The sequence below is a fragment of the Lemur catta genome, chromosome 12, assembly GCF_020740605.2.
Source record: "Lemur catta isolate mLemCat1 chromosome 12, mLemCat1.pri, whole genome shotgun sequence".
Taxonomy (NCBI): Eukaryota; Metazoa; Chordata; class Mammalia; order Primates; family Lemuridae; genus Lemur; species Lemur catta.
Genome location: NC_059139.1, coordinates 36757447 through 36772672, shown reverse-complemented (window position 1 = coordinate 36772672; position 15226 = coordinate 36757447). Strand labels below are relative to the sequence as shown.

At 34.9% G+C, this 15226-nt stretch overlaps 1 protein-coding gene across 10 annotated transcripts in view; it reads left to right on the top strand.

Moving 5' to 3' along the window:
* PDE4D (phosphodiesterase 4D) overlaps positions 1 to 15226 on the top strand; it is a 1287470-nt gene that overhangs the window by 966279 nt on the left and 305965 nt on the right. Inside the window, exon 1 of one of the 10 annotated variants that reach the window (XM_045565998.1) lies at positions 9444 to 9551. The exons of the other annotated variants lie outside the window; for them this stretch is intronic. The gene's annotated coding sequence lies outside the window, so the exon portion shown is untranslated. Of the gene's footprint in view, positions 1 to 9443; positions 9552 to 15226 lie in introns of those variants that run through there. 10 annotated transcript variants of the gene reach the window in all.

Below are 15226 nucleotides of genomic sequence, written 5' to 3'. Positions count from 1 at the left end.
TTTCTTCTTCACTTGAATATTCTAGATATTTATAGGAAAAGACTGATTCTTTACAATTTTTTGTTTCTAATTGATTACAGTCTATAGCACTGAAAGCTATTTCATCAATAGTAAATAGGAGTGACATTGTTTGCAAAATCTTGGGAATAAAGTCTTTCTTATTTAGACCAAATGCAATGTATCTGTAAGCTGCCAGGCCTATGTTGAAATACATACTAACTCTAGATTAAAATGTGTTCTGCTTTGCTTATATAGAAGTAGTTCAAAATTTGGATTAAACTAATTTACAAGAATTATTTATTTGATTTAGACAGTAAGGAAGATAGTGCTCTCAGAAATTTTCAAGAAACTATAAAATTAGAGAAATCAAGTTATAAAATTCACTTGTAACAATGTGTGAGCAAACTTTGACAAGGGGTAACTATAAGTTGCCAGCTAAAGGTGTAAGTAGTACCTCCATTGGCTTTTATTTCAAAACAAAATACCATTTATTTTTATTAATTATGTTAATTTAGTTTAACATTAAAAATATATGCCTACTATATGCTTCACATTCTACTGAGCATGATTCTATGCTTATTATTTGCATCTCATACTCATGTGCTACATTGTATGCTCATAACTTAGCATCAAAGTTTTGTAAACATTATGGTTCATCACTGAGATCTGATAGAAAGTTCTTTAATATCATAGATTTCCAACTGCTGGGTAGAAGATACGCAATAGCTTGATGGACTAAAGAGCTGAAGAAATCTCACAACATTCGGAGTTTAAGCTCTATTGTATGACTCTCAAATATATTATGAACCTCGCCTTCTCAGTCTAGCAAAGATATTTTCACTTTTCTTTGGTTAAGTTCTGGCCTTTTCCAAAATAAAGGCACTAGCATAGCTAAGGATGACTTTTGCATGTATTTGAATGCCCCACATTAGCAACTTTAACAAGGTTCATTTGTAACAAGTTTAAGAAGTGAGGATGACATCTTGAATAGCCATTATGAGCCAGTCTTTTTTGGGAGCTTGAGAATTCACTTCCCCTTAATTTGAATATTAATTGCCCATATAATAATTAATTTGATTGTTTATTTGTACTGTTTGTGGGTTCTATTTTGTCTTCCTTGTTACACTGCAAACTCTTTGAGGTCAGAGGCTCCCTTACATCCATCCAACAGGAGTGCCATTAATGCCTATTTGATGAAGTGTCCTGCTATACTCTTATTTGGCATTACTGCATAATGCCCTTATTGCCATAACCAACTTGAGTGTGTATATATACACACACGCACATGTGCACAGGCACATATACACACACCTAAATGCTATAATTATCTTCTGAATAGTTTTATTGTATAACATTCCTGGCATTAAAGGTGTTAAACTGTTTAATGTAAACATTTAAAATATTTTATTATTTTACAACTTTGTTTTTTCATGTCCTCATTTCCTGTTTAATATATGAGATTCTTAAAACATAGAAGTAACTTAAGCTTATCTTGACCTTTAAGAGGCTTTGAATATGATTCCACTGTTGAAGCAACTGAAAGAACTGGACATTAGACAACATTTCCTCATTGGATTTCTACCTTATAAGATTGTTTGCTTAAGAACAATATTTTATATTCTGCAAAATCTTCAAATGTGCCTAGTGCACTGTCATTTTTCTTCTTTGAATATCAAATGGATATTAAAGCATGGTACATTTAGCTTTAAGCTGGAATATTTTTCTTTTGCATTGCTTTCATTCTTTGGAATCGTTCAGGCTAAAGGTATGTCAAGTCTATAAGACACGAAATTCAGTTAAAGAGTTTGACTTATTAAAGTAATAGCAAAATCATATGCATTTGATGAGTATTGACTCCTGAGAAATATAATCTTAGACTGTTATACAATGCTCAAAATAGACTTGAAAGCGGTTTTTCGGCAATGACAAGTTTTTGTCTTTTGTGGATAAAATACACTTTTATAATAACCCACCAATGACTAATGCATAGATTACTAAGCTAAATTAGATTTGAGGGAGAGGGAGAGGAAGGGGGGTGAGGAAGAGAGGGAAGAAAGAGGGATTACATAATAAGGAAGCTGATTCTCCTCTGTGGATCCAGAATGGAGTGCCAATGATGTTTTAAGTAATGGGATCGGTGTTAGTATTGGGCACTGTTTACAAAGATGAGTACTGTTTTGAAAGGCAAGGTACTGATTTGTCACACTAGGTCCTGGCATCCTTGTTTAAAGATTCTGGTCTTCCAACCAGAACAAATCACAAAACTTTCTGCTTTCTGGCTTTTTAAAAGGAGATGTTAAAAGGAACATTTTATGTAGTGACTATGGGATAAGTGTTATGCAAATAGAAAAGGAAGCCATTCAGAGTATATTTAAATGTAGGGCAGAGATTATTCCATAGCATTCCACAGGCTAGAAACAGAAAGTGTCTTCTAGTTTCTTTGCCCTTTATACTAATAGGGGTCATGGGATACAGGACATAATTGAAATTCTCGGAAACATCTCCAAATCTCATTTTTGCCAGTTGTTTCAACATCTTTCCCTACCCAGCATTTTTGCAAAGCTGCCAAAGAGGTGATTAAACACCTGTGAGCATACTTGTACCTTTTGTGGAAGGGCTAAGGAGTACATTTGTTTCGTGTGACATGGATTGAACTGTAGAAGAAGGGAGATTGGCCATCAGACCAAGAAACAAAAGCACAAGTGATATTCAGGCTGTAGAAAGATAAAGCAATATTTTCCAAAAGAAGAAGATCTGGAGAACCTTAAATCATCCCCTGTACCCGTGGAAAGTAAGATACATCTGTAACTTTGATCTGAATGGGTCATGGTAGCAGCTATAAACAGGGATCATAGGAGAGCATGGTCTCATAACTACTCTTTGTCACTCCCAAAACCTAGGTAGTAGCACATCCATGGTTTTCGAATAAAACTTCACAGTGCCCACTAGAGAATGCTGGCTAGAACCCACATCTCAATAGGGGAATGAGTGCCACCAACAACTCGATACATTGGGATGTAACTTTCTGAGTACCACGAGAATACCTCCTATTGCAAGGCATTTTTTATTTTTCAAAGCTTTTCAGATGTAAAAGATGTGACAACTGTTGTTTTTAGTGCTCCACAACTCGTTTCATTTAATTATTTAGGGTAAGTGGAGAGGATGGTTATAGTTACTGTCAAACATTTAATAATATAAGAAGAATTGTAGGTTCAAAGACCAGAGACCACACTCAGATGTTTGAGAAAGTCCAAAGAAAGAATAATAAGAGCTAATTTATGTTGGACACTTACTATGCACCCAGCAGTGTTCCCAGTGTTGTTATACATGTGTTATCTCATGCATGGTATCCTCCAGAACAGCCCCAGGAAGTAATTCTAGCATCACCTTTATTTTACAAATGAGGAAACTAGGCAGAGAGAGGTTAAGAAACTTGCACAGGTATGCACCCGGAAGTCTGTCCTAGAACCTGGACTCCTAAATACTCTCCCACCTCCAGCTTCCTGACTGGGATCCTCTTGTCACCACACAGGAGGAATCCCATACTGAGAGGTGTGATGCTAATATACGTACTACCTTCCTCTACTTAACCCACATCTTTCTCTGAAGAGAGAACATTTTGTAATTCCACATAGAAGATTTAGTAAGCAAATACAATATAAACCTATTAAATAATATCTCAGCTGTCCACTAACCTAACTGATATTGGTTTAAAGTAGTATTAAGCAAAAGCATCCCAATAAAAGTATTTTTTATGTTTTAAAAAAGGGAAATAAATCAGTACTTTTATGTTGCCTGCTTCCATCCCCTCCCCAGGTTTTGCTTCATGGGCTTCCATCTGGCTGATTTCATCTGGCCAAAAACATTGGTCATGTGGTGATATTTTACTGCCAAAATACTGCTCCTTGGCCAGCTGTTCAGAGGAGCCAGAAAATTCTCTGAGCTAGAGAGGTCAACTTCATCCTGTGTCATGCCTACTTATTCTACTGTCATTGTCTTGACTATTAAACTAGCCTTCTTAATGACATTCCAAATTTGAGTAATATGGGCTAACTTGACAATGAAAAAATAATTACCCTATAGGCAAGAATGACAGTAGTGTTAACAGTCATTGCACCTTGTGGGGCGAGGTAGCCTGGTGTAGGAGGAGGACGTTGGCCTCAGAGCTCAACAGAGCAAGGTTCAATGCCAACTCTGCTGCTTTCTTGATTGGGCAGTTTTCCTAATCTCCATGATCCATTTCCAAGTCTTTAAATAGCAAATAAAAATACCTACTTCATAAGGCCATTGTGCAGATTAAATGAAAATGTGTTCATAAAGTCAGGCTTGCTTACCACCTCTTGTATAGCATTTTCCAAGTTTTCCTTAATATTTCACAAATTTTGTGAAACTTCTTTTGTCAAATACATGTGCAAGTTAACCATCATTATTGGGATCACTCTTGGTTACAGAATAGCACAATGCAGCTGGCTTATAAAGCAACTTGTGCATATAAACAGGCTACCCTTGGAAAAGTGGTGTGGACAAATGAATGATTGAGAACTGGCTGCCTCTAGAACCACACTGCTGAGGTTCGCATGTCCACACTATAATTTAGAGCTATGAAACACTGGGAAAGTTACTTAACTTCATGTGCTGCAGTTTCCTCATCTGTAAAACAGGGTACTCTGATGATTGTGTTAGCCCTGTGAAGTGCCTGGCACATAGCACTAAAATAAATGCTAGATATTATTAATAATAGAATGTAAGCTCCATGTGGCAGCAATTTGTGTCTTTTTTTCCCCACCTCTTTTTGGTCAATGCTTGGAAAGGTGTCTGGCAGGTAGTAGGTGCTTGATGTATATGTATTGAATGAATGAACCTGCTAACAAATGTTTTCAGATTTGTGACAAGCGTGAGAACACTCTGCTTCCTTTTGCCACATCCATGGAAACAAGGGGTTAGAGCTGAAGAAACCTGATGGTTCATTTGCTCAGACTCATTCATCTTACACTGAAGAACTCGAAGATCTTGAGAGGCCCTGAGTTCACGCAACTTCATAGTGCTGTGGCCAGAGCTAGAACCCATGCTTCTGCAAAAACCTTTGCTCCAATGTCCCACCCCTCACTTCAGTACAGATCCCATCTAATTCAATGCCTTTAGTAAATAAGTAAGGGAATAAATTATTTGGAGCCTACTTGTAGCCAGGGTAGAAAATGAGAGTCATAATTAGGCAATGACCATGGAAGGGCAGACTTCTCAATAATAAGGCTCTTCCAGGCAAAATTAAGCTCAGACATTTTACCTATAAGCCTAAAAATCACTTCTTATATCAGCTGCAATAGGGTTTTTGTAGAGCAGGAACATTTTGTAAATAACAATTTTGCAGAAGATATTATCTGCATTTTTCTAAGTTGAAAGAAAGCTGCATCTCCGACATTCAAAAGAATCTGTGCAATTATCAATGTGGATAAGAAACAGAGACAGAGAAAGGAAATACAGTTTGAGAATTCTCTGTGCTATCAAGACGCATATGGAGCATCCATAGACAGAAAGATTAAGAACTCTGTGCACTAAATATAAAAATACCATTTCTGTAAGGTAGCCTGGTGGGCTGTAGGCCAGCACAGGGGAGCACTGTCAAATGTGGACTGACAAAAGATGTAAAAACATCAAGGTGGTAAAAGAAGAAAAGACACTTCCCACTGCTAAGGGTTTATAATGATGTTTGTGGATATTTCTGATCATCATTGTGAGAGCCATACTATAGTTAAAACTATACCATTTTTGAATGTGCAATAGATGTGAATATTTATGTTTAATTAGTTCATAATATTTGCAGTATTCATTCTCAAAATGTTGATTTTATGATTTTCAACTAGTACATTTTTGTCTTTGGGTCACGAAGTTGATGAGCCCCCATCAAATGATTTTAAGAGATGGAGCCTTGACTGAGTGGCCCAGTTAAGACTTGCCTGGTCTGGGCAGAGCAAATAAGGAATGGTTCTTAAAAAAGAGGAAGCATTCAATTCTGCACATTGTACCCTACTATTCCTTGTTCTGGAGACCCCAGTGTCTATCATGTTCTTTGCCACTTCCTACCTTGGCTCTCCTTCCTCCTAACTTCCATTATTTTTTTACCCTTCAACTATAATGGAAACGCCTTTTTAAAATCTACAACAAGGGGCTGAAGAGAGATGTCTGAATGTCTGTAAGGCGGGGTTAGATAAGCACCCAGAGTTACTTTGAATCAGAGCAAAAGAAAATTCCATTGGCAAGGGAGAATACAATATGGCACTTTAAAACTTGTTAAGTTGTGTAATTTAATACTTGATAATAGTGTAAATTTGGAAGGCAAAAACTAAAATGTGAAAGAGCAAAGATAGATTTGTGAACAGAATAAATGGGTATTACTGTAGTTATGTTAAGTCACTCAAATGCAAAAGATAGACATTTCAAGAGGAACAAGTATGTAAGCCACATTCCAAAGAAAGCTTTGGAGGAGTTAACCTAAAAAAATAAATAAATAAAAAAAATAAGCTTTGTCCTGAGGTAAAAGGAATAAATGCTGTTAAAAAAAGAAGAAGAAGAATGATCTCCAATATAATCATAATACATGTAAAAGATCAATTCGTTTATTCAGAGACTATTGGTTGAATGCTTATGATGTGCCTGGTTAGTGGTGTGCTGATAAATCTTAACAGCCAGCTCTCTGTGAAAAACAAAAAGCTTATTTGTAGTATTTGCTGATTTCTGTGTGAAATGTTCTCCCACCAGCCCATTTCAAGCTGCAGAGGTCACTCAATGTGGAGTTGGCAGGAGATACGTGGTAGCACATACAGTGTTTCCACCACGCAGTTATGACACATATAAACTACCTCAAAAACATAGATAGTAGTAAAATATAGTCAAATTATCAAGACATGATGAGTTTTGAGTATATATTATCATTGTTTTCAATATAATTTGTTTAATTGTAGGCTTATATAGTTCAAGTTTTAATAGCCATTGGGTATAACACCAACTTACAAATACTCCTAAAAAGGTATCAGTTGGCTCTCACCAATTGGTACAGACTCTGCAGCACATCACTGTGCCTGATACTTTATTAACCACCTAGAAATATTTACCTTACGTCAGGGATATAATGAGGAGCAAAATGGATGAGGTCTCTGCTCTCATAAAGTTTACATTCTGGTGGAGGAAGGCAGAAAATAAACAAGTTAAGAAATAAAAGAAAGAGGGACTAGTATGGGGGGGGGTTCTGCTTGCAGAAGTCATGGAAGCCTTCATAAAGAAAATGACAATTTATTTGCATGTAAGTTGAAACATACCCATTCCTTACATCCACACATACCGTTTGTAGTTCTAGGTGGACAATCCGGCACTCAGAATTGCACGAGGTCAATGGAGCCATATGGATATTGACCTCATTACTGACTTTGTTTTCAGTTGGATCAGACTCCAGTCTCTTGAGTGAACTTGCCTTTATTTCTCGTTTACTGTAAAAATACAAGGAGGAGCAGGAAGAGGAAGAGAAAGGAAGGAGAAGGAGCAGTTTATAACATACTTTCTATTACATTATTTCATCCTATCCTGAGAAAGTTTCATATGTAGGAAATATTAAAGTAAAATAAATTGGAAGTTAAAATTCAATAGCAGTAGTATGCCCTATAGTACTTTTTTTTTTTTTTGGTTTGATATATCTGTTCGTGTCTGCCTGCAAAACATAGATGTCATAAGCTAAGAGTAATTATGTGATGTATTTTTGATTTTCAAAAGTAATCATACAAATTTTAAACCTTGCATTAGAAGGAAAGCTAGCCAGACCAAACTATTCTCTGACACATAAATTTTTAGGATGGTGCCTGTAAATATTATGCTTCTAATGCTTGTCGCTTGATCCTTTTTGGCAATTAACTTGCCTTTAATTGATTTGTGTATTATCCACTGGAAGTTGCTATGGATAAAGGAATGTAATGGCAGAGTTTGTTTATATAGGGTAACAAAATAGATTGGCTGGGAGGAGAGGTTTAACTCAATAAAATTGCCTTCGTTTTTAAGAATTTTTCTTTTCACATAATGGCAATATTTAGATAGAGAATGAAAAATTAGCTGAATCCAACTAGTGTTCCCATCCAAAAGAAAGATTTATGTCCTGTTTAAGAATCCCATTGATTTGATGATGTAAGTACATTCCCTAGTGAAAGGGTGGTCATGTTAGTGGAGGAAAAAGCCTAACAGCAAAACCTCTTCTGCCATCTTTAGGTTGTACATGACAAAAAGTTCTCGTTTGTGGCTTCCATGAAGTATCACTGCCCTGATCTCGGACGAACTAAAAGATGAAAACATTTCATTGCTAAAATAACTGTTTTATTTCATGTCTTACTGGTTCATAGAAAATGACTAGATATTTTCCACTATAACTTTCCTTAGTTGCTGATTGTAAAGTTCAAAATGTCTTGAGTAAACATAGTCGAGAGATTGCCAATGGCGCTACTACTAGTGGACACATTTTTGTTCTTCGTTCTTCCTTACTGAGGAGGACAGAGATGACTTTGTACAACTTCTGTTATATGTGCTGCTTTTCAAACCTTTGCTTGAGATACTCAGGGACAAGAAATGTCAGGTTTCTCTTCCTAAAGCAAATCCATATGGACTAAGACAACATAAACATCAGGGACATCTGACTTGCAGAAATGCCAAGAAAGAAAAAGAAGAAATTACTGACTGGGGAGACAGATTATCTTGTGTTTTGGAGTGAATTTGAAAGGCTTAATGTTTGTTTTAACACTATCTGACTTTCTTTTTTAAAAAAATATCTTGTCGTCCCAGTGTTGGTTGGAAGGAAAAGGACTCTCTTTCTTCATTACATTATTTACAGGTAACCCTTAGACTCTCTGATCTAATTGATATGAAATGATGGGTGTGAATGTGCCACTAAGTGAGAAAAAAAATGCTCAGCCATTTTTCACTATTAATAATATAACGAACATTCAGAACAAGAAACAAAACATCACCAGCTCTCAAGGGGACCCTTCATGCTTCTTTCCAGTCAGTTTGCACCCAAAAATAACCACTATCCGGATTTCCAATAGCATAGATTTGTTTTGCCTATTTTTGAATTTTATACAAATGGAATTATGAAATACAAACTCTCTTATTTTATCTTCTTTCAGTCAATATTGAGTTTGTGGGATTCGTTCATATTGTTTTGTGTGCTTGTAGATTCTTCATTTTCATTGTGACAGTATTGTACCAAGTAAAGATACCACAGCTTACCTATTCATTTCACTGTTGTTGGATATTTGGGCATTACAGTTTTAGGCTATTATAAATAGAGATGTTATGAACACTCTAGGATATGTCACTTGATAAACAAATGTACATGTAGTATGTATATGTTTATGTGCATTGCATACACATAGGTTGGGTATAACCCAAGGAGTAGAGTTTCTGGGCTGAAGGTTATGCATGTGTTTTTATTTACTGCTGAATAGGTTTCCAAAGGGATTGCACCATTTATGTGTCCCATAAAGCAGTGTTCCAGTTTTCTACATTCTTACCAAAGGGTAGGTATTCCATTTTCAATGACAGCATCTTAATAAATTATTGCCTAATAATAACAATGCCATCATGCCTTTTATTTATAGAGTTGGATCTTCTAATCTTTAAGACCTGTTTTTGCAGGAATGGTGTAGGTATAGTGAGCCATTCATACTCTGTCTATGTCTACTCATGATTAATAGTACATAACTGTGAAATAAGTGGCTCAATAGGAAAATTGGTCTGATATGCAGAAATAGAATTTTTCCTCTATTTGGCCCATATCCAATTTAAGTATATAATCTTACTCTTAACAATTTTTCAAGATTTATTTTCTAAGCCAACCATAATTACTGTTAGCCAAACCAATGAATGATCTTTTATTCTATTTTAAAATTTCCATCTCATACTTTTAGTTCTAGCTATATATCCTGTGCTCACTTTAAACCAGATTTTCTCTCCCATAAATTATTCCCGGGAAAAATTATTTTGGACTTTTCCTAAACTACTTGTTTAACACTGGCAAATGCATGGGCAATGTAAGTTGTAATATAATAAATGTGTATTGCTTTTTCAAAGATTTTTTTTTTTTACCCATGTATGTAGAGCAGTTTTTTCCTTTATTCGCTTTCTTCATTCTTTGTCATCATTGTCTTTATTTTATTAATGTCAAGATGCTGGTGATATATAAACCTCTTTTGTCTGAAGCTCATCACAAACTGATTGATGATATCAATCCAGCTACTGACACATCAATTACGTTAGTAGACCTGAGTTCAGTTTGTACCATGTCAAAATGTAACCATTAATTTCTAGATGATGACTGAAAAAATTTAGCATGTTAATAACTGTGGGTCCTATCTCCTGAATCTTTCAAAATCCAGTCCTAAGGTCCTCTAATTTGCAGCATATTAGGGAACAAAAGGGAACATTAAGAAAGTATGTATTCTAGGGATTTCATGATGTGAAATAATATATAATGTTATTACCAAATACTTCAAATCATGAAATTTGAAGAAGTATACAGTTTCTACATAAGAATCACCTGATTCAGGAATTGGGAAAAGTGTTAAGGATTTATTATGTTCTCTTTTAAAGTTTACTCTCTATCTTAGTACTCCCTGGAAGTTGTTATCATATTTGACTTGTACCTTTAGGTTTTTTGGAAATAAGGTTTTTCTAAAAATGTAATACTCAAACCCAACATTCTTCAGTGACTAAATAATTCCCTGGGTCTTGAAAGTCATTAATTCTTTCAGGTCATTAAAATGTAGTTCCCAATAAAAGCCAAATAGCAGCTTAGGACAGTTACATTTTGGGTCAGCAATAAATATGGCATGATAATTAAAATCCACAGAGTTTATTTTAACCAAATATATTTAACCTATCAAATATTTTAGCAAAACAACTAAAGAAAAGCAGAATGGCTTCTCTTTGTTTCCAATTCCCCGTTGTCTTGCCTGCTTCCAGGGCTGATATCAAGATATGAAATATCCAAATTCAGAGAAAAAGAGGATAACTAGAGACAAATATCATTCTATAAGTAGATAATCAGCCCTGTATTCACTGACTGTACACTGTTCCACCTGGCATTACTGATTTTCACCTTCATGGGGGGAACTTATTCTGAGATGGTACTTTAGAAAGAATCTAAAGAATAATTAGAACTTTGGAAAATAGAGTAAACAAAGACATAGTATTTTTCAGGCTTTGTTTTTGCTTTGGGAAGGTTTTTCTTTTTCTTATTTTTCAATCACCTTACTATATTTGAGTGAATATCTAGCTTTTACACCTAGCACTAGAACCTGAGAGAAACGTACACTTTTTCTGAACAAGGCAGTTTATAAACAACTACAAAATTAAGTGCCTTTCAAACCTGAATGTGTACATGGATCTCCTGGGTATCTTGTTAAAATGTAGATTCTTATTGAAAGGTTCTGGGATGGGGCTGGGATTCTGGATCTCCAACAAGCTTCAATATGGTGTGATGATGCTGGTCCTTGGACCACAGTTTGAGTAGAAGGAGTTTAGGCTATAGGTGCTAGAGTGAATTTTTCAGATAGAATAAATTTTGTAAATAGGTTACAGATGATTGGCTTTAGGTGAAATCAGTCAAAAATTAATTGGCATTCTTTTATCTGAGTCCAAAAGTAATCCTAATTTGTATTAGGATAATAGAGGCTTCATAATATAATACACTAGTGCACTAACAAAATAGATACTGAAAACAAATCATTTTTGCAAATGCTTAAAATAATTAACCACATTTTTTGATGGTTTACTCCTTGTTCAACTGACAGAAACAGTCTTAAGGAGACAGTACTGAAAGGGAAGATGGCCATAAAAAAAAAATGTAAGCTATTTTTCTTTTTTGAGATGTTCATAATGAACATCTGCTTTTGTGTCAAAAATTTAGTTGGTTTTCCATGAATGACTTAAGCCACTGAAGAAATGCCCCCAAGATATCCAAAGTAAGAATTTAAGAGACTGAGTCCGAAACCTGCCCTCATCCACTAAGATTGCTTTCATTCTCAGAGAAGAATTTGCTACACTTCTGAGAAAGCTGAGTATCATCCCATACCACTGGAGGTATCATGAAGTTTGTAGTAAATGGAATCATTTAGTGATTATGTGCCACTTTTCCCAGTATTTTCACTAATCTTTTACTATTATGACAGTAAACTATGGAGAGAAGGGAAGATATGGCTAGTATGTCTTTTAGTATCCCTTGGTTCATAATCACTGCTAAGGAATGACTGAACAGATTGAAAATATTTTTATTATAACCCCTGTGAAAAAAATCCTGCCCAGAAAACATCAGTATATTGTACAAAGGCATAATATATTGTTAAATATTCAAATCCAAGTTCAGACTTCATTTATTTGCCACTTACTTTATAATTCACCATGCAAAATATAATTTATTTTTAGTGTAAACTTTCATTATTGTCGTAACTGAAGTTCCAGCTCACATTTCTTTAGGTTACATTCAAATGTTAATTATACTATGAACTATACCAGTTTTCACATGGACAGTCAGCAGTCAGATGAACTACATTTCCACTCTTACGTTGGCTCGTTATACAGCACCAGGCAAGTTACTTAACGTCTCAGGCCCTCAGCCTTCTCATTTGAAATGGAGTACATAGACTGTATAACTACTACATCCTTGTAAACTTATGAAAATAACATTATGGAAGTATAATAAAACTGTGACCCAAAATATGTACCAAAATAGTTCTCCCTACATCAAGCATGCATTCATGAAGTTAACACCAAGCCCAGGAAAAATCACAGAATAGTTCAATGCCTCTGTGAACTTATATGAAATTCAGTAGTTCATACAACAAATGTATATGAGTATCTATAGTCTGTCAGACTTAGGAAGCCGTAAACTTTCCGTTGTACACTCTGATATATGTTGTTTAAACCAGGGGTTGGCAGACTTTCAGAAGTGACCTTGTTGGCTGATATTATTTTTCTGACTGAATGTTAGTAAGTAAAAGTAAGAAGGGAGGGGTGTGTGCATGATCTCACTTATATGTAGAATCTAAAAAAGTCAAACTCACAGAAGCAGAGAATAGAATGGTGGTTACCAGAGGCTTATGTGGGCAGGAGAGAAATGGGAAATGTTGGTTAAAGGATACAAAATTTCAGTTAGACAAGAGTAATAAGTTCAAGAGATCCATTGTACACCACGGTGACTATAGTTAAGAACAATGTATTATCTGTTTGAAAATCTGTAAGAGAGTAGATTTTTAAATGTTCTCAGGACCAAAAAAAAGTATGTGCAGTAATGCATATGTTAATTAGCTTGATTTAGCTAGTTCACAATGTGTACATATTTCAGACAAGATCAGGCACATTCAGGTTGGTATGCTGTAGACAATGTGTACATATTTCAAAACATCATCTTCTGTACCATAAATATATTCAATTTTATTTGTCATTTAAATATTTAAAAATAAATGTTTAAAAAGAGGAAAGGTATGAAAATGAAGACTAGTTCTTACTTTGTGTTGCATAGTCTGGAGTTTCAAGAAAGAGACCTTCCTGATGCTTACACCCAACTGGATTAATATGAAAATAATGGGCTATTTACTTGCCCAGTTGATTCAACTGGTTTATATACTACTATTAATAATTTAAACTCTGTCACATTACCAAAAGAAATATTTATATACTATTGAGATAGATTTGATCATTTTCAAGTTTCAGTTTATACATGAGAGAAATAAAAAGAACTAGTAAAAATTATATGAAGAAGCACATCCAAATATGGTTATTTGCAGTTCAAAGACGACAGGTATTTGTCTTCTCTAGCAGCCACTAGACCACAAAATATCAACATCAAGATGAATGCAAACACTGGGAAGTGATGCAGATAAGAGGCACCATGTGTTGTAGATCCTGGTATTCGTCAGAGATAGGGAATGAAGCTGGATTTGTTTAGAGTGGGCCTAGGAGTGAAATAAAATGAGAGGTTATGCTAAGTATAAAACTATGTCTTTACAAAGGTCCTTCCCATTAAGATCTTCACAATATTTAAAGTCATAAGAAATACGGGAATTGCTTTTAAGTATCTAATTCAGATTAGCTAAAAGAATCATTATCTAAAAAGAGTTTGTTTTTTTTAAAGAATGTTTAGAACATAATGTATTTAAAATGAGTAGTTTAGCTTCATGATTGAGCAGAGATTCCTGAGTTCAAATCATGGCTTTTCAATTCGTGGTTTGTATGACATTTATTAAATTTCTTAAATGTACTGTGTTTTCAGGAGCCTCTGTACCTACATCATTAGAGTTCTGTGAGTGTTAAATGAGATAATACATGTGTAGCCCTTAGACCAGTGCCTGGCATGTAGTAAGCAATCAGCCCATGTTAGCTATCATTATTCATAAGAATAGTGATAAATTTCTTCCATCAAAGATAAGCATGAATAGATAACTTTTTTATGGAACAAGATTGATTTTCTGCTGTTCTATAGTGCCAATCACTCAAAAAAAGAAGAAGAAAAGGAAATAATCACTAACTAACCCTTTAAAATAGATGGAATTTATGCCATACATACCTTTGCCAGTAAAATTGGATGTCTCCTATCTATTAATGGTAACTATTTCAAAGTGTTAAGACCTAGCCAAGTGTCAATACACAATTGGTATTCAACATACACATACAGAATTTAATTTTGTAAAAATTTTAAATTATTATTACGTTTTCTACTTGCAAAACAATTACAATACCCCTTGACTTTTGTGGTATGGACTATTATGAGGAACTCTGCTGCTTCATGACAAGTAGTAATTAGATCCCTCGTACAATAGAGCTCTTCTGTGGGTTTAAGTTACTGAACTATTGAATGAACCTGTGGGTCACTTAGTATCCATATCACATATGGTTTCCTTATTCTCTCCTCTCCGTGACTAATACAATAACTCTGAACTGATAAACAGGTTGTATCTGTGTAGAAACAGGTTGTATCTGTGTAGAAAAATGCCTTCCAGAAGGAAGCTAACTGTTAATCTAGACCTGTGCTGTCCAACAACAGAGCCACTTGCCATAGAGCATTTGAGCTGTGGCAAATCCAAATGACACGTGCTGGAAATGTAAAATGCACAGAGGGTTTCAAATACTAGTAGGAACAACAGTGAAAAATATCTCATTTTTGATTTTTATATTGATTACAAGTTTTATTTTATTT